Source organism: Trematomus bernacchii, unplaced genomic scaffold (genome assembly GCF_902827165.1).
Source record: "Trematomus bernacchii unplaced genomic scaffold, fTreBer1.1, whole genome shotgun sequence".
In the NCBI taxonomy this organism is placed as follows: domain Eukaryota; kingdom Metazoa; phylum Chordata; class Actinopteri; order Perciformes; family Nototheniidae; genus Trematomus; species Trematomus bernacchii.
Genome location: NW_022987689.1, coordinates 13,080,003 through 13,100,993, shown reverse-complemented (window position 1 = coordinate 13,100,993; position 20,991 = coordinate 13,080,003). Strand labels below are relative to the sequence as shown.

At 42.1% G+C, this 20,991-nt stretch overlaps 1 protein-coding gene across 1 annotated transcript in view; it reads right to left on the bottom strand.

Annotated features, from left to right (window-relative positions):
* LOC117489004 overlaps positions 1-19,087 on the bottom strand; it is a 158,690-nt gene extending 139,603 nt beyond the window's left edge. The window contains exon 1 of the mRNA XM_034138220.1: positions 18,958-19,087. The gene's annotated coding sequence lies outside the window, so the exon portion shown is untranslated. The remainder of the gene's footprint in view (positions 1-18,957) is intronic.
* Between the last annotated feature and the right edge of the window lie 1,904 nt (positions 19,088-20,991).

The following is a 20,991-nucleotide window of genomic DNA, read 5'->3' as shown; positions in this document are numbered from 1 at the left end:
GAGTGCGGCCACTTAACACCAAGCTCTCTTCGTCTAACAAATAACGGCCAGAAGTTTCAGACAGAGCTCTCACTATCAATCGATGGACTAATAACCAGGGATATGGAGCTGGGTAGAGCCTAATAAATTACTTCAGTTAAGTATATTAGCAGGAGAATTATTAAAACAGGCCTGAGGCAAACTTTCAAACATGATCTTTAAGGGGCATTTTCACACCTAACCAAACGACCATTGGCCCATGTGGCTGGGTGAATGTAGGCTGATGTGAAGGCTGTCAATCACACTCTGCTGGGGGCTAAATAACAGATTACTTTCACACCTGCAGTTCAATTCATTTGGTCAGGACAAGGATGAAATAAGAAACATTCTCTTTCACCCAGGAGACTGAAGTTCATGTCCAATTTGAAACCAAAAGCCAACTCATTATTTTGGGTTACGGACATAGCCACGTCACGTTATATGTCATGTACGTAAATACTTATTTGAACCAAGGACATATTTTCCTGAATCTATCAAACAGTCAGTTGAGTTACAGTCAATGCTGCATTGTGACTGTATAACATTAAAAAGAGGGGTCATAAGTATTTATTTGTAAGTCACTGGCAACAATCTATGCTGTTGTTTTGTTTTCAGAATGTGTTTGTTAAAGTTCACCGAGAAATAATGGATTATAAGCATTATTGGTCTGGACTGCAGCCGGAACACCATCATAAATACAAACAGTGGGGACAAAAAAGTGCATTCAGTACAGGAGGACAGTGACTATGTGGTTGATCAATTTATTAGGGAGCAGCTGATTATGGAGGACACAAGCTGATCACACATCTCCTTCCAACTGTCTGACTGATCAGGTAAAATCCTGGTACTTGTATACATAGAGGCTGAACAGGAAGTCAACAGCCCACTTTCAGGACATGTATTTCATAGTATTTAAGCATTTCATTTCATTCAGGCTGGTGTTGCAGTCAATAAGTGGGCTAACACATCATGAAAATGCGGGTTTCAGTCCACTTCAAGGCTAACTGTTTTTTGTGTTATTAAAGAAAGAAATCAGACCAACCAAAAGGTTTTGTCGTAGCAGATGTATGAATTAAAACATGAACTCAGTCCAAATTACTCATTGACTTCACACAAAAGACACTACATTTCTTCAGTTTTCAGTCCTTTTCTTCATAATTATTCATAACACGTGAGTGGCAGTCTCCAACGGTGCTCATAATAGTTATTTCTTCATGCTCTCACCAGAGAGCATTATATACACATGAGAAGCAATTTAATTTGACACACTTATGTCAAGGAGAGGACTATTTGTAGCAAATGGTTCTTCAATAAGATCTGCTAATAACTTCAAGTTGCAACGAGGACCCTGCTAAGTGCCCTGTGGTATACCTGGATGAATATGATTCTCCGCTGCGAGCCAAACAGCTGATGAATGAGTGGGTGATTGTAAAGTTTGTATACAACAGCTGCTTCTAATTATCTAAAACAAGCAATATTTAAGTGCTCTGACTATGCCAAGTGCCAGTCCATTTAACTTTACGTTTAAGGCTCTTGGTTTGTTTGTAAAAAAAAACAGTCTTAAAACCATAATCTAAGCTAACATCTAAAAGCAGACATTGAGTACATGTTGACATTGACAATTAATCGTTGTCGAGATGACCAGAAAAAGCAAGGATGATTGGCATTTGTAATGGATTTGATCTATCTGGTCTTTCCCACACCTGTCCCCTGTCTCCGTCTTGCAAAAGAAAAAAACTACTGATCAATGCGTCACATCGATGGCTTCAAAGATTTAGCCTAAGCTTCTGCTCTGTCGTCAACGGGCTGTCATTCACCCCTGGCTGCCCAAACACATCTTATTCCAACAGGAGACAGCTATTCACTTTCTGGCTTTCACCTGTCTGTGGAAAGTAAAGCATTCCCAGTTGTCCATTCTGACGGCTGAGGCGATGGTGTGTTTTCAGGAGGACTGAGCGAAGAGATCGGAGCATGTGATAGGGAGGGAAGGAAAGGCGGCGCTGTGGAGAGGAGTACATGGGAAACAGGCGCCCGCAGAGGCTCCGCCCAGGAAATCATCAAACAGCAGTTGGTTAAGGGTCTCTCTTGTTCCACAGCAGTAAAGGGACCCTGATGATGGGACACCAGGCTGAGCAAATGATTGCGACTTTTGGCTCTGGTTATAGATAGTCCTATTTAGTTCGACACAGCCCGCCTTTCTTCCACTGACAGCCAGCTGAATGAAGGCTTGACATTTGAAAAGGAAGCTGAGAGATTTGCTGGCGGATTAATCCTTTCATTAGGGAAAGTGAGAAGTTAATTGCGGCAACAGCTGCATCTCTCATGTTTACACGACTGACAGTTTATACGCCGTCCCTTTAAACGGAAAAAAGCAATTATCAATAAATGCAGGGCAATTTTGCCACGATGAATTGAGCTCAAATTAGGCTTTCTTCTTCTCCGCTCTGCACGTTCGGGTTGCATACAGCCGCGCTGAATTGTCACACAACAAAGATAAAACACTTGACTTTTTCGTGATGAAGAGTTCCCAGGGTGTGTGATCAAAGGTGAGCCGGAGCCTTGATTTTCTAGCTGACGACGAAGAGGGGAGATGAGGTTAGAGCGCAGGGAAGGAGGAGGGGGGGGAGCTCAAACTCACATGTGCAAGCTTAAGTGGGAAGAGTTGTGTTGATACACTGTGGAACAACAACTTCAACAGAAGAAGAGCTTGCCAGAAAACTAGAAGTCAAATCATGCTGGTAATTGAGAAACTGAGACAGTGTGTCTGTCTACATCCTTAAGGTTCAATTTAAAAATACAACACAGAGAAATTCAACAGGGGAACACACAGTGACGGAGAGTAGGAGAAGGATGGAGGTTGAGAGATGAAAGTGAAGACAAAAAGTAACTGGGTGACTGGAAACAAGGGCAGGAGGGACCCCGACAGAGAGAAGGGATTGATGGAGGACAAATAAGGCGCGGAGCACAGCGGTGGATAGAGATGACAGAGGAACTTAGGAGCTGAGGAAGGTTGGGTAACATTCACCGTTAGAGCCGATCAATTTTCTGTCCCCTCAATAATAGATGTGACGAGCACGGTGGGCTGTTATCTGTCCGGCTTGACCGACCGAAATACAATCCCCCACCGGGAGCCCACACACACCACTACAGCCGCACGTACACTAGCGCGAGGCTCCAAAACGTTCAGATTTCAACACATTCTCGAAAACATAACTTATGAGCTAACCTTGAAGCACATGGTGGAAAGAGAAACAGAGAAATGGGATTTAACACAACATGGAAATGGTTTGTGCTTGCCGAGGCCTTCGTCGTCGTCTCCATGGTCACACACTGATGCACTGATGGTGCTGATGCTCTCATTCATCAACGGAACTTTCTGTCCATTACACACACACACACACACACACACACACACACACACACACACACACACACACACACACACACACACACACACACACACACACACACACACACACACACACACACACACACACACACACACACACACACACATAAAAAGCAGCTCGCATCACAGATTATTTTCTCACGCCCATCACATAAACCTCCATCACTCATGGGACCTAATGTCATGTGACACACATGCTTTTTCTTTCAAAGGCCACCGTGCAATATCGCTGGCGCTTTTAACCGTTGTATCAAGACACACACACACACACACACACACACACACACACACACACACACACACATACACACACACACACACACACACACACACACACTAGAATCAGGTTACCTAATAGCTAGCGGGAACGTCAGGGAGACGGTGGAAGGCAGGCATGTGGAAGAAGCTTCTGTGACAGAGCACAACAGAAACAGGCTCTCATTCAGCCCCTATCTGTCAGGACCCCCCTCGTGTCACTTTACCCAGATGTGTCACACCACACCACAACACACACACACACACACACGCACACACACACACACTCCCTACACACACACACTCCCTACACATGTGCTTTTTTCTCCAGCTGTTCCCACTGCATATGTAGAGGGTGGGGGTTTTGCACTTCAGGCTTGCGATTGTGTACATGCCTGCACCTACAGATCAGCAGTGTATCTGTTCATGTTGATGTTTGCTATATTGGGTATGTCACAGCATATCTGCGTGGATGCACGCAACCAGAGGATGACAAAAGTAGAACAGTGGAATATGTTAATATGTATGGTGCGGGGATGACACAGGAATGAATCAACAATTGTAAACATGTCAGTTTGACGCATTGAAAACACATCAAACACAGACAAGAAAAGAAGGAGCAGCTGATACATGTTGAACCCAAGCACCATCATTTCCCCTAAAATCAGAGCCGGCCCGACCCATAAAGCGACATAAGCGGCCGCTTAGGGCCCCGCAGCCACTAGGGGCCCCCTAGCAAAAAAAAAAAGGGAAAAAAAAAAATTAATAAAATGAAAAAATAATAATAATCTCAGTACACCGTCGCCGTGATAAGTATGTTTAATTAATTTTGTTAATATGCCTAGATTGCCTACTCTCAAAGTTATGTATTATATTATTGAGTCAATAATATAATACATTAACCGTGCTTTACCTGAACCTCATCATGACACTAGAGAGGACGGCAGGATTGTAATTTCCCGTGTTCAGTGAATGCAACAGAGGCAAGACACCAGACCAACCAGAGAGTTGAATGGAAATAAACATCTGTCTTATTGTCTGACAGGTACCTATCCTGTGAGCTGTGACAATGTTTAAAATAAACTGTCAGTCAGACTCAGAGTTTTTGAATATGGACATAAGAACATTTTTTCTTAAAAAAGACGACAATTCTCAAGTGGTGGTTCACACAACAACCCCAGAGCCAGCACTTGAGCCAGGAGAAATTACAGCTACGTTGACGTTACTTTGAATCGCGGGGGTAAGCTAAACCGTTAGCAAGTAGCTATAGCTAGCCAGATATATTAAATAAACACTTTGTCATACAATCTAAATGTAATGTTTTTTAGCGTTACCTGGTGATTTCAAAGAAAGCTCTCTGGGAAATGTTGACTTACTGTTCGACATGAAGCTAGAAGCTACCTTACAGTACACAGTTGATCCTGAGTCCTGTCAGTTAAAGTGTTTCATAGTTAGCTTAGCTAAGCATCAACCTAGCACTGAAATATATGGATGTTATGTGACAGTATTTCTGAGAAAAGTCAGCTGAAATGGTGGCATAGTTGCCACTGCTTTACGTGTCGACAGCATGTTTGAACGTATTTGCAGCAGTAAATGTGGCTGTTTGGCCACTGACGTTGCCATAACAACACCTGAATTTAAATGTGCAACCTCTATTTGTGACCGATTTTTGCATGAAATTATAATTCTTCTGAATGATATTCCTATTGACAGCTAGTTTCTACAGTATGTGAACATTATGAGATGGACAGCCAGAGAGAATAAATGAAAAACAGTTATGAAATACTATATGACAAAACAAGAATACAGTTTAAAAGGGGACTGATTTGTAAAATATCCATAAAGAAAAATCTGTTTACAGTTCTGTTTCATATGGGTGTTGAGAGATGTATCCATAGATCTCTTAATTTTGCTCTCAAAGTGCACCAGATTGATGCTTTTAGCTTCAATATTTAAAAAAAAATCTTCCCGGGGGAGCATGCCCCCGGACTCCCCTAGAGGAGGTGAGGACCCCCCTGGAGGAGGTTAGGTCCACGTGTTTACATGCTTATTTATACAATATGTGTGCTTATGCTAACATCATAAGACAAAAGTTGGTTCCGTGTTGTGTGTAGTGAGAACGCGCTAGAGTGAGGGGGGCCCCCAAGCCAAAGCTTGCTTAGGGCCCCCAAAAGTCTAGGGCCGGCCCTCCCTAAAATATATATGTTTTTGTTATTAGGCACTTTGTGTTAGTCAGTTGAATGTCAGCAGAATAGTCACCATCACAGCCTGCGATCATAGACGACGAACATAAAGCCAACACTGGCTAAATGAAAAGCATCTCAAACGTAACCGCCGGCTACAGGTGAGCAAACACCTCAGTCATCAAGAACACAATAACACGCAATTACTGTGTTTGAGAACAACTATTTATTCACTGGTGGAGAAAATGTCAAGCAGCTATAGGAACAATCTGTTCCTGCTGTGCTGTACTGGAATTTATGCTTGCTGCAGGCTTTCAAATGATGTGTCATTCGTGGTTTAAAAAAAGGGGAGCCACAGGAAAGAAAAAGGACCTGCACTGCCATACAGGTCTTTTTCAATAAAACTAATTTATTTATTTATTTGGGAAGATTGAGCTATAACCAAACACATATTTTGCCGTGTTTTGTCACTTGCTTTGTTGCTAAGTCTGCTGCTAAAAACTAGCTTGAAACCTCTTGACTGTTAAAGGGGATGTATTGTTCATACTTGTATTTTTGGGTTTGTACTAGAACATTTGTACATGCTTTAGTTTGAATGTTTACACTTACATTTTCTGATATGGTCTTTCTGAATATCCGGTATTTATCATCTCTCTGAAACGCTCCGTTTTAGCTCCCGTCTCTTTAAGCATCCCTCCCAAAGAAAAGCCCAGTTAGCTCTAATTGGATGGTGAGAAAACGATGAAGGAGTTTTACGAAAGTTCTCAAACAGGGGGTGGAAATACCCATGGGGCGGTAAATTCTGCACATGAAATAGGAATGGGGCCAAATGTGAAATGGCGTTTTGAAACCCACCTAATGTAAAAACTCAAAAAGGCCCTTCCTAGATCTAGTAATTAGTTTGTCTGTTCTGGGCTACCGTAGAGACATGACGGTGGAACATGGTCCATAAGCTGGTTCAGAAGTAGATATGAAGGGCTACATTTAAGATAAAGAAAACACTGTTCTTGGTTTAATTCGATCAGACACTAATAAAACAAAATTAATAATTATACAATATTGTGTACCATTTCTGCCAATAAATCCCCATAAAATTGACACTGGTCCTTCAACCAAAATTATTTGGCACCTGCTGAAAGTATATTTAACTTTTTACACTACCCAAAAGTGGGAACAGTTTCAATGCCAAAGAATAAAAAGCGTGAAAACAAACTGATCCATTCCACAGAGAATATCATGACTGTCGTCCAGGTGCCTCATACTAAAATAGCCTAAGAAGTGTAAATTGACTTTTATCCATTTCTAATTACGATGGAACACCATTATCTTCTGGCTCATTATTGTCGCGTGTACATTTTTCCAATATTCTGTCTGGTACAGGGATAAATCAATGGTGTACATACTCTTTAAATATTCCCAAATGCAAGTTGCATTGTATGACCTTTGCAGCAAGATAGAATATATATCAGGAACTAGAGTTTGGTAATCAAACCTACTTCTACCAGAAATAGATCAGTCAGTGTGTATTAAGTATTAATTCAACTCATGGTGGCACTGAGTAATAACATTGATATTCAGCTTCATTGCACGGAGACATTACACTCTGCCCTACACACCCACACAGGTGTTTTCACTTATTGTGACCGATTAGATTGGAGTCAGGGGGAACTCAACTTCACTAGCTTAGTATCTTTAAGGTGTATAACAGGTGCATCAAGAATAACAGGAGGGGTACAGAGATGACAATCAACCATTTGTGAAGCTACACAACAATTGGTATATCCATTTTTAGATAAGCAATACACTTATTTCAAGGACTGTTTTGTGCAGTATGTAGTGTAGACTATTTTATAGCCACACAGAAAAGTATTTCACAGGTCTATGCAAGGATGGTTTTGCTAAGAAGTAGAAGTGTGTGTTTGGGGGGGATGGACTGAATAACCTTTTGACTATTTTGGGGGGGGTTCGTTTTTTGCTTTACAAATAAAATGTTTTTAAGAACATTTTGTAGTTTTACAGCAGATTTTTAGATGTTAACAGTTAGCTGAGGCATCATGTTAGCCGGTTAGCATGAAGGTTAAAACTTAGCAGAATGCTAACAGATTTACCGCCGGTAAAACAGCCGCTTTTGTAACAGAACAAACTGCTAAACAGGTGAGTGAATGTACCGAGCCAAAACCGTCAGCAGCTGTCATCTTTCACTACGGGAGAAATGTAGATTTAGGAGCTATTTCTTCTATGTTTTATAAACGTAGCTCGGCAGTTACAGTAGCTATATTATAAGAGGAAATCCACATCCTTACAAAAATGATGGTTGTGTGTGTCTTCGGGTCCAACAGAAACAGACGTTGATAGACACAACACGAGCTCTGGAAAACAGCAGATGACTGCAGTCATTCTGTGTGAAACCTGAGGGGAACCCGGTCTAATCAGCTAATTAAGTGGAAACACCTGTGCGAGTTAACTGTGCATGAATAGGGACTATAATGTAGGTGTGCAGTGATTTTAATTTGAGGCCTTTTTGCCTCTATTCAACCCTTTGTTTAGTAATTGTGTTCACTACAATGCTGTGTATCTGTCTATGCCCTGTGTGTGAACAATTATTGACTCCTAGACATAAAGCCACAATTGCATTTTTTACGGAGTCCATTGAAAGCACCATGGTTCACACTCTGCCTCCGTTATTAGAGGATTCAAGTGTTTTTAGTGTGTCTATCTGTGCATGTCTGTCTGTTCTCACCCTGCGATACACCTGGCAACCAGCCCGGGATATTCCCTGCTTTCGGCCCAGTGCATGCTGGGATAGGCTTTGGCGTATTTATGACCCTAGACAGGAATAAGTTGGCATGTTAAACACATCTTTTTTTATAGATCGGTAAAAATATTTGCTGTGGTTGGAAAATGAGATCTGTTATGTATGACTTAACAATACAGTATAAGGTGATATGATTTATTTCCACATATTATGGAAATATACTAAAGGATCATGAAAAAAAATCAATTATGCATCATTTACTAGAAGCTCCCTCCTCTTTCATGTACTATATACATTTTTCACACCAACATTACTCAAGCTTTTATTAATAGTCTTGCGGTGTGCATAAAAATAGCTGGAACAATATGCTGGGGGGAAAGTATTATGATAATAAAAAAAATGTTGAAGGCACTTCTAGGCCATGGGAGGAAAACTGCTTCCGAAGAATCGAGCATGACTCCCCAGTGAGCTCACTGTGTGTAGCAGCCCTCCGCGTACAGAAAGGAAAAAAATGACAGTCCACTTGAAGAGAGACGAGTGACAAGACTGCAAAAGAACAAACAACCTTTTCAGCCTTACAAAACCATGTAACAACAATGAACAGATTCTCTCTCTGTCGAGCTCTAAACATGATTCCGGCATTGAAGTCCCAGCCATGTAGGCCAGGCCAAACGAATGTGATGTCAATGCTGTAATAAACGAGCTTTGTGTTTGAGTGCGACCGTGATAATTAGTCTCAAGACGGTATGTTGGTAGAGAGAAGGCTCATAAAATATAGAGGCCATTTGGCGTGCTCTCAAGAACAAATCTGTATTCTAGCAGCGTGGGCTGTTACACTAATGTTCGACATAGTTTAAATCTGGCAGAAGCACAGTCAGAAAACTTTGCTCGGAGGAAAGATGCTGATGGTTCCAGGCAGCGGGCTTGAAATATTACTGAGTCAGCATATGTACGTATATGTGCGCACCCGCCTTCAGACACACATAACAAACATGCCGCGCGCTCCACTCACTGAAGGAACATCCTTTTTGTTGACAGGACTGCCCATTTGCCCGAGAGACCGCACGCATCAACCATTCAAGGTTTTTTTCCGACAAAATTGGGGTCGCAGCTGAACAGCGCAGCGACTCAAGGTCGGTGAGATGATAATGATGTTTATGAAGTCTAAATCCACAAAATAAGATTCCCTCTATATCTTCCCAAGTGCCTACCTGCGAGCACGCCTCCATTGTGACAGAGTGTGAAAGGTCTGCTTCGCAATTTCTGCTGGAAGCCGCATCACATTGTGCGGCGGAGCTGAAGACGGAGGCTGAGGAGAGCACACATAAACCGGAAAATCCGAGGACTGCAGTGCATGTGCCATTTTCAGGTGGGCAGGTACTAGAGGCACTTTGCTACAGTTTCATGTTGTGAATTATGAGATTATTGTCGCAAGCCTCTAGCATCAACGGGGGACGCAGTGGCATTTTGACAACACTAATCACCTCATTGTGAACCTGTTCTGTTTGCTTAGGGAAGCGAAGAAGTCTCCAGTGGCCGAGCCCCAGGGAAAAATCGCAGGCAAAAATAAAAAAGGCAGAGATCTAGTCTACCCGTTGGGTGGTCCAAAAGCCCCTGATGGGCTGTTGGGTTCAAGATGCTAGCTGTTTGCTCAAATTGTTGCATGGTGTGTTTTCAAAGCTTCCGTTCAAACAACACCCTCCGCTGCCATGACACCCCAGAGAGAAACGAAAAATACATCTTGGCCATTTTTCTCAGGAGCTGGAAAATTAAAAAGACACTTTGTATTTTCTTTGAAAGTTTAAGGCTGTTTTTCCACTCAAGTCTTTTTCATTTCTGTGGCCTTAATTATGCATATAAAATGAGACTTTTTGATTAAGGCATCAAAACACACCAGCGCAGTTTAAACATGGATTTTCAGAAGGAAAACTTCCCTAATTGAAGTGTGCTTTAATAGCAATCAAACACACACAAAAAATCAGTGACAACGAGGCTGGATTGGTGTTGTTGTAAGCACCCACAGCTGGGATGATGACACAGACGATGAAATGAACATTTAGCAGATCATTGTAGATAGGAATAAAGATGAAACATAACCAGGGAATTATATATAATGCTTCGGAAAAGCAACCATGCGCATCAGAGTATGACTTGGCCTGACCACCATTACCACAAAAGTGCTCTCACACACTCTTAAATGTACACACAGGCACAGCCTCAAACCCAAAGTGCTGCTTCACACCCAATTACAATTGTGTAATTCTGTGCCGGGCACTCCTCGGGGCCAGGGTATCGATGATTCATTTTGCGTTTTATCAAAGAAACAGGAGTGCCATTAAAAAGAGATCAGTCAGCCACCAGGCTTGAGGAGTCTGCTTCTAATTGGCCATTCATCAAAAAGCCTTCTCAAGTAGATCACAGCGCTGAAATATCACGCATGATAACTGAACAGCACTACATTAATTACACTACTGATGATCCTCGTGCTCCGCAGCTCGCCCATTGTGATTCTGGAGACGCTGGACAAACACACAGATGCACACACACCTGGACACACTAGGAAAGACGAGACGCTGTTGGATAAGGTATTTTTCTCTAACAGGATAGAGTGCATGACAGCAAACGAAAATTGTAACCCGACATTGGGGTAAGCACAAACGAACATTTCTCTTTGAATTTTTAGCTTTAAAAAAAACGATCCCAGAGGTACAGCCTTTTCATCTGCTCAATATCATCAGTCAAACCTTTAAAAAACATGCTTCCCACCATTTCTCTACAAAGCAGGTCCGGCATGTTTGACGGTGACGGAGCACTGGTTTTGAAAGGTATTGTATTAGTCACTGTCTCTCGGTTGTCTTTGTTCAACTAAGCACTCATCAGGACACACAGAAGACGCATTTTAAGCTCCATTTCTCTCTTCTCGCCACGTGCGGGGAATTCTCCCTTTCATCAATTTCCTGATGCACTCTAACTAGACAGTTTTCGGTCATGTCCCAGAATTGTTCGTGCTAGCTCTCTAGATTCCCTCACACACAAACACACCAACAGCTGCACATCTGATGACAATTCATCCATCTCAGAATGTCTCATTTTCTGGTTTGAGCATTTTGGTGCTTTTTTTCCTCCCTTCCTTCTGAGCTGCCGGATCAGCTGGGGCCGGGTTCATTACTAAGCAGTCGCCTGGAGGCCAAGAAACCGCTGTTAGTGCGGTTACTGAGACACTCCGAGGTTAAAACAGGCTTAAAAAAAAAGTGCCACATGTAAGCTCGTTTGCATGTGCACGCTCACATAGCCTTTATCTGCGGTGTTTCCTTTAGGCGCAGGACTGATTAGGAAGGAATCTTCAAAGTAACGGAGTGAAACCCAGATGGCGTTTGATGTGTGGATAATGATTTAGGTGAGGCAAAGCAACACTTTCTTCATTTCCGAGCTCAATAGAAGCCTGAAACTGTTGTGAAGACTTCTGCCTGAAAACCAGAAATTGAGAGATTTACCAGGCACGGGGAAATGCAGATCTGAAGTCTTGGATGCACAGATTGTTCCTGTCTGTGTAACTGCTTTGCACACATCAAACATTAGGAACCCTGCACTATTAGAGAGGAATCCCTCTGGGAATCGAACTCATGCCTTTGCAGACTCTTGTGCATGCCAGTCCCCGTACAGAAGCTTCGGGCTACGCACTTCAGCTATCAGTTCATCATTGTCATACAGTAATTCAGTATGTAATGTGCCTCTAAGTCCCTAAGAAGCTGAGGAGCAGACACACTGTCTACATGGAGCATGCTTAGCCCAGTCAGTGTCCTGTAGGACCGGCTATTTAACACAGGAATAAGCCAATTATCTTCATGGAGAAGGCAAATTTACAATTGGATTTACACAATTCCTACAGGACTCCTATGTGGGGTGGCAGCTTATATTGTAGGTTTATTTCTGTCATGGCCACACACACACACACACACACACACACACACACACACACACACGCGCACACACACACACACACACACACACACACACACACACACACACACACACACACACACACACACACACACACACACGTCTGCAGCTGAAGTGATTCATGCAGCCCTGCAGATGCACATTACCACCAGCCCAAGCAAACACCTACACATTCACTCCTACCTTTCCAAGAGTTACGGCCCGTCCACGACTCCACACAGCGGCGTGCGTTGAAGCTTGCCGGCCGGGGGGGGCTGAAACTCGACCAACAACCAATCACATGAATCTCCTGCCCCGGACACACAAGCACGCAGTTTGATTGGCTAGAGCTTGTACTGGCATTTGATTTGATTGGCTGACGCTTCCACCGAAGCTTCAAAAGTTGACCATTGCTCAACTTTTGCAGCGAGCAACGCTTTTGAAGCTACGCTTCGCTCCCACAATGCAGTTCGGCGAAGCGTGACGTCACCCCATTCAAAGTGAATGGGCAGAAGCGTTGAAGCTTCAACGCACGCCGCTGTGTGGACGGGCCGTTACTGTCAGCCTTAATAAAGATGAGTCGAAATACAGAAGGAATATATAATAACACCAAAATATTTGCTACCTTCTGCACCAGCAAATTTTATTCAAACGTTTTTATTTTTCAGAAAAATAGTTAATTTCCTGGGCATGATATTGAACTCAAAACAATGGTTACACTCATTGGCACCTTTTGTTGCAAACGTATTAATCCCTTCCTAAATTGTGTTAAACCATGGTGAAATAATTTATGTTGCTACAGTTTCTGCTTTCAATTTCATGTGTGCTTCCTAAATAGAGAAATAGTAACAAGCAAATGGAAAGCCAATGATAGTTATCAAATGGAAAATTGCTTTTTCGCCACTTGTTATAAAGATGTGCGCTAATGCTAACCAATACAATGTGATGCATGAATAGAGAAAATCTAAATTAACACAAAATGTTATGATTCTATTTCCCATGTGCTAAAGAACTTATTGGAGCCTCCTTCCATTTCATTACAGCTAAGTGAGATTTGACCCCCTTTTATGGATTCTACCTTCATTATCCTTGTAGATGTAAATAATTCAAGCTGAGCTGTGTGACTGATCAGTCTCTCCTTTGATCTGTTCTTCAATTGTACACCTTAGTCCTCCCACCACCATGACTCATGCTTTAATGGAACGTTATGAGCCAGCAAATCCCCCTGGTAGATATTGAGGCAAAGATCCACAAGTATTACATTTAAATAACAAAAAAATATCTTTAAGCTTAACTTGAGTTATATGCAAATGTTCCCTCTGCGCTGCTAGAGGTTTGAGTTACTTCTACTGAGAAGTTAACAGCTTTGATGAACCAAGAAATTATGCTATCATGCATGGGTATTTAAGCAATGTTGAAGAAAGATATTGTGAAAATGTACTGTAGACAATTATTTACTTATTTGAAAAGTGAATTATAATGTTTAAATTACATATTCAATAAATATTGCATGTAGAAATATGAAACATGATGTTGTGGTTTATCAAGCAGCCAGGTTACGAGATATTAGCTCATTAGGCTACATCAACAGCTAACGTTAGCATTAGCCTTGAGGACTGACCACATGCAGCACTGGGGCTAACCTAAAATATGCTTACTGGAAGTTAGCAGCCCAATGTACGCAAAGCAAAGACACAACATGTCAGTACAGATACACTTTAAATAAGTACAATTTCTCCTCTTAATGTAGAGGCTAATTGTCTCCCAACTTCTTCCTATACGTGCAAGTTAATGTGTCCGACAGCAGCTTGTTCTGAGAAGATATTGATATCACCCTTCCATCAAACTCACTGTTAGACAGAACAAAAATGCTATGTGTTGTTAGGATAATTACAGAATTTAGAATTGTAACAACTTACACTAAAATAAATACATCCTGAAAATCTAACCATTTACACAGGTTATCCTATACTTGCATAACCTACAATTAATACGTTTACACCGGTCTCATGCCAACAATGAAACCCTTCAAAAGGATTTGACAGAAATATATGACAGAAATGCTCAGTATCATTATCCAGCGCTCGATTCTTGGCTCAAATTCAACTTTTTCTCAGAAATAACAAAAGAAAAGACACATTTGCGCTCACAACTCCAATACTTCAGCTGATGGCAGTTCGTTTACAACCAACACACACATACACATACCCAACCAAGTCAGTTTAGGCTTTCTCGTTCTATCAATGTCTGACTCTCTTGCCCTCTCCCTCCATCATTCCTACACAGCAGGGTATAAATGTAAATACACAAAAAACACACACATACACCAACACACACATCCAGCCCGGGGCAGCCTCCTGTCTTTCTGTATAATATTGTCTCCGGTGAAGTGAGCTGCTGTACTTTTTTCACTAGAGTCCTCCTTTAACCCACCCATCCAAACAGCCATCAACCATGAGCTGAGAGTTGCCTCCCTCCACAAATCTAACACCCTGCTCTGAAATTCAGTCCACTCCGGCAGTAATACAAGACCCCCTGCTGACAGCAGAAAGCGAAGGAGCATACATACTTTCAGTTCTTCTCTAAGGGAGAAGAAAATTATTATGTATGAGTTTTCGAAGTCGCAGACAAGTGTGTGTCTTCTCTCGAATAGGTGCTTGCATATATGCATCTCAACCTGCCTGCATTATCACGTACACGCGGGTAAACAGCAGTGTTGGTCTGAGAGCAATCAGACCGTGACAGACTCTGCAGCACCATCCCATAGGCCTCCATCGAGGAAAAACACTGCACTGCCAGACATAGCCATTTCCTCTAAATGACCGTCCTCCAACCCTCCCTTCCTTCCATCACCACGAGGGAGGGAAGAGCTCCATGTCTAGGCATATAATTGCTCAGACTTAGGTCAGTGTGTCCTGCTCCAACTTTAGTCTGGGGACAACTAAGACACGCATCTGGGGATATTAGGAACACGGCAATAGATCTGGGGACGATGGGGACACAGAACAGCATTGGGCGACAATGGGGAAAAGCGTGAAGGATGTTTGAGCTAATTCCCACACTTTTCCTGATAGATTTGTGCTGTGAAAACCCTTGGCGGATATCTCGTCTTAAAAAGTTAGCATCAGCAATCATGTGTCTCTACTGCCTTTGATGCATGATCCTCATCAAAGGGCACTGAGGGAAGGTATAGTACATCATCCCTCACATCTATCCGGAGTTTAAAGGGAGCATCACGTATGGATGAAATATTACTTGTCAGTCACTCGCCTTGAGTAGGTAATAGGAGATGATATAGTTGAGATTCAGTTCTGCATAAAGTCACTGCAGAGTCACAGGCTTTTTTTTGTTCCCCTTCAAAAGACTGACACTGGATGATAAGTACTCTGCCGAAGGTTTTATATAGCTCATTCCATTTTCCCCATGTCTGGAATGTTAGAATATTGAAGTACAAGTGGGATCTTAGGCGGCGTTAGATCCTGGAAGCTCCTTGTTTCCTTTCCTGTCTTAATTTAAACAATAGGAAAGGGAATTCTGCCATTACATTATCTCTGTGTGCAGGGCCCTAGGGAATGTTCATGTCTTGAGCACTAAGCATTTATGTCCTTGCTCTCCAGGAGGATCCCTAGGAGGCCTTGTTGTCTGATTCCTTTCACTGAATTGTCAGCTAATGAATGGTACGCGTCCGTCGATTGCCACACACTCTGTCGGAAAAAGGAAAGCCCCCATGGGTGGTCGTCTTGGGGATTCTGCCATTCTCATTAGGACAGAATCAGAAAGACATAGAGGCTTGTCGATCATTGACCATGTTCTCATGTATTTCCCAAAGGGGGGTTGCATATGAAGCCATTAGGTCTCACCCTATGATCAGCATGTTTAGGAGCTTCTCTAACATCTTCGGATGGAATTTGATTGAGTCTTTAAAGAAAGACAGCCAGCGGAGTCTCTGGAACATAATTAGTAAGTAATCTGTCTTCCAACAAAACGTTACAAGGCACTCCAGGCAGGAGAGGCAACAAGGTTATGTAAGATTGGTGAAGGAAAATGGTTGAAGAAAATCCAGACTTGAATATAAATTCCATTCCGCAGTACATCCTCGACTCTAGTTTCTTTCTCGAACACACATACATCCTTTATCATTTGTCCTTGGTGGGTTTTTTTCTGAGTCTGCCGGTGTCGTTTCATCCTCCCAGAGTATCCCACCATCTATCCGGAATCACTTCCTTATCGTCGGCCATAACACAGAGCACTGTCCGCTAATGGGATTAGGTGTGTGCCTCGCTTGTCACAACTACAGCACCTTTCTGTCCAGCTTCTATTCTTCAGGCAGTTTTATCGCCAGGATTAGTCACGTACTCAGTACAAGCTGTCCAGTTCCAACATTACCACCACAACCACCTCTCTCTTCCTCTTCCTCCTATACTCTCCACTCATTTTCCCATTTTCTAATCTCTCTTCATGTTCTACCCACCCCTTACTTTGTCCACCTTTCATCTATTTCCCCTTTCTCCATCTAACTACCACTCCTCTCCTCCCTTGATGTCTCCTAACCTCCCCTCTCCGGGTTCTCTCTCTGCCCTCCTTAGCTCTTTGGTCCCCATCTGGGAAAATGCAAGAGTCATCCACTGTAAACAATTGCTAACTGCATGCTGAAACACAGATTGGTGTGTGCTCTTTCTCGTAATAACATTATAAGAGGAGAATGTGAAAATCCAATCACTATAGTCTCGGTCCTCCTGTTTTCTCTGACAAAAAACAGAACCTTGCAATGGCACGGTTAGTCCGGAAAGAATTGCAGAAAAGTTGCTCATGCAATCAAAGAAACACATAGTCAAAGATATTCAGAGATAAACATGTGCACCAAAACACATGACACACATAAATAAACATAGTCAAAGCGCTCATTCACATTCAACTGAGTGTACCCGTTTACACTGGTAGGACAGTTATGTATAATACATGAGCTTTCAACATACACACATAAACATATCTCACACTGATCACAGCCATTACTGCCACTTAAAGCCCATCATGTGTGTGTGTGTGTGTGTGTGTGTGTGTGTGTGTGTGTGTGTGTGTGTGTGTGTGTGTGTGTGTGTGTGTGTGTGTGTGTGTGTGTGTGTGTGTGTGTGTGTGTGTGTGTGTGTGTGTGTGTGTGTGTGGCTTTACATTAGATGTTATGTATATGCTCTACAACCCCAGGAAATTATATATATAGATATGGCAGACCCACTTTTCTTTTATTTATTTATTTTCTTACAAAAATATAGTACACAGCTGGCTGCAGTAATCGATATAACCTCGGAAGGCAGGTCATAAATCTAAGCAAATGTATTTCCCAGAAGGGCAATGGATGAAAAGGGTTTCACACAAACACGATGACAATATGTGCACAGAGATAAGGGAATACAAATTGATAAATCGCATCAGCAACACCCCTGCATAATGCCAAATACTTATTATCACCGACTTATAGGGTGGCGTAATAAATGGACGCAATTAAGCCGGCTTTTTGGAGCGACTCGGAGCCGATCAACCTCATTAGAGACGCGCTGAACCGCGGAGAAATTGCCCATACAGACGGCGAGCAGGTAAAATATTTGCCCCGGGGTGGGTGCTCGGTGTGTGACAGTCTGGCAGTCGGTTCCCCCAGCCGTCCTTCGGTAACGGATGCGCGCAGACAGACAGACAGGGGGGTAGAGCGCACACAAATGCCGTCTGTGAGGAATCGGCTCGGACGCGTACAAATATTGCGCTTGTCCAATTTGCACAAAAAGTGTCAGCCCTTTCTCCTCACCTTGTAGTCGGAATAAAACATGCACTACAAATCTTGTAGGGGTCGATAAAGGGACCAATAGGAGAATCAATCAGTGTACATACAACAGTTATTATGGCGCGGAAATTCCCCCACAAGCATACGAGTGTGCGCCAGCGGACAGGTCCTCAATCTCTTTGACCAACAGCACCCTATTAGGACTGTAGCCTATGATCAATGTCGTCCACTGTTAAAACACTCCCGCTGTAATATCTCTCCACACATCTCATTTCACATGAGGGATATACTTTTAGGACGACAAAATCCTGCGGGGTTTCACAGAAATACGCACAGAGTCGGTCCACCGGGAGCATCCAACCTAATGAATTAATTTCACTGACACTACTAAAGAAAAACACAGATAGATATTGAAGTATTTGAACTGCCACGTACCGTAATTTTAAATGTTAGCCCTGGTAAGTGTCAAGCAGAAGTGCCAAAGAGCCGAGAGAAACGCAATTCCCAAATACCAAGCGAGGGGAAACTAGGTCTGATCTCCAGTCAGCCCGACCGCCGTTAAAATCAATCACACAAGCTCACAATCACAGGGTTTCGGTCACAGACACATTGGTGTTTGATTTACCTCTGAATGTCGGATCTCGCTGTGATTGTCTCAAGTTTCTTCGTCCGTCTCCCGTTCAGCCCGTCAGCCGGTCACACAACTGAGTCCAAGAAGGACACACGCAGTTAACGCGCCTCTTTCCCTCTCTCCCTCTCTCCCTCTCTCTCTCTCTCCCCCGTCTCTCTCTCATCTATTAAAACGTGACTCCTGAAAAATCTCTCGGCACGTTTTTAATTTCGTCTCATTTTTCGTCTCACTCGGAAGTGATTATTACTGCTATGATATCCATCATCACTCAGTCACCACCACGTCCTCCACCAACACCACCATCATCATCATCAGCACCATAAGCATCATGACATCCAACAATCAATACAGCATACGCGATTACATAATATTAAGTATGCTGTAGATATCGCTGTCATTTTTCCAATAACTTATTGTAGGGCTGCCCTCTCTTAGTCGATTCATTGGTCGAAGTTAAGTAGCTAACTACTAACTTAAACAATTAATAAAATGCTTTTCAGATTGGCTTTATGGACATAATTAAGATTAGAAAAACAGACAGCTTTGGGATTCCCAGCTATTTATAAATTAAGAGACCTATGATTAATGTATTAATAGTAAGCACTGCAGTGTACTTTCAGCTGTTGCAAAAAAAACTTTTGGTACCAATTTTTAACAAAATAAGGGCCAAAAGTAAGGCTTTAATTATTGTTAAATTTCATTAACCAATTCTATAGTCAAAGGTTTTTAAACATGCAGCATTACTACGATTATGAGAAAGTTATTAGTTATATAATAAATGTTAATAAATACAAGTATCAATAGATGAGAGTAACACATGCGTAAAAAAGTACGGCTCCGTCCACTTTTGGAATGGCGGTCAATACAAATTCTGAAGTTTTTGCCAATACGATCAGAAATTTAAGGAAAAAAAAGATTTTTGGATATTCAAAGAGCCCGAGTACAATGGCCAGACAGGCAAACAATGACATTAAATCATTGGAAATCGACGATTGGGCTCGATATATGGTTAAATATAGCAGTAGGCGATCGATGTCCATAGATGAGAGTAACATCTACGTTACTTTACGGCCCCGCCCACTTTTGCGGGAAACCAACGCTGTCATTTGAATGGCGATCAAGCCTGAAGCCACAGAGCTCTTCTTTTACTGTCCTTTTTTCTTAGAGGAAGTACAGACAAACGTAACTCTGGATTCGTTTTAATGTTTGAGGTGCAATAAACAACACAGCAGCTTTTTGGCATGATAAAACTATTATTTTCCGCCTCGCTCATAACAGCTGGCGAAATTACAGCCTCGCCTACTGATTTTAATTTAACCATATATCGATCCCGATTGTTGATTTAAAATGATTTCATGTAATTGTTTGCCTGACTGATCTTTGAAGATCCAAAAATCCACGGTTTTCAAACATTTCTGATCGGATTGGCAAAAAATGTAGAATTTCTATTGACCGCCATTCAAATGACAGCGTTGTTTTCCCCCAAAAGTGGTCGGGGCCGTACTTTTCGCCCGGAAGTGACGTAGGTGTTACTCTCATCATTCCCATTACTTCAGGCATAGTCTCCAAATTATAAATCGTTTCTAAAGGGGTCTTACTACAAGGTGGTGCCAAATGTTATTGTTATGTTTGTAGACTTATCGCTTACTGACATGAGTATTTACATGGATGTTAACGCTGTGCGATTAAAAAATGTTTTTCTTTAATTGGCTTGATGTAGATTTTCTGAGGAGGAAGATTGATGAAACATCATTAGACCTCTAGAAGAAATATCACATTTAATGAACTTTGTTTGTTTTACAAGAAAGCTCCACAGGGCACCTTGAGTGCACATTCCTCTAATATTCTTTTTTTTTGCAGCTCAGTTGCTGAATACTAATCTTTATTTTTAAACGTGCCTTTGGAATCATTACAGATCTATTTCAATGGGGATACCATCATCTTCATTAACATCATTATCATCACTAAGCTATCTCCTGATTACAGGCCAATGATAACATTATTATACTTGTGTTAATCAGGCCACCT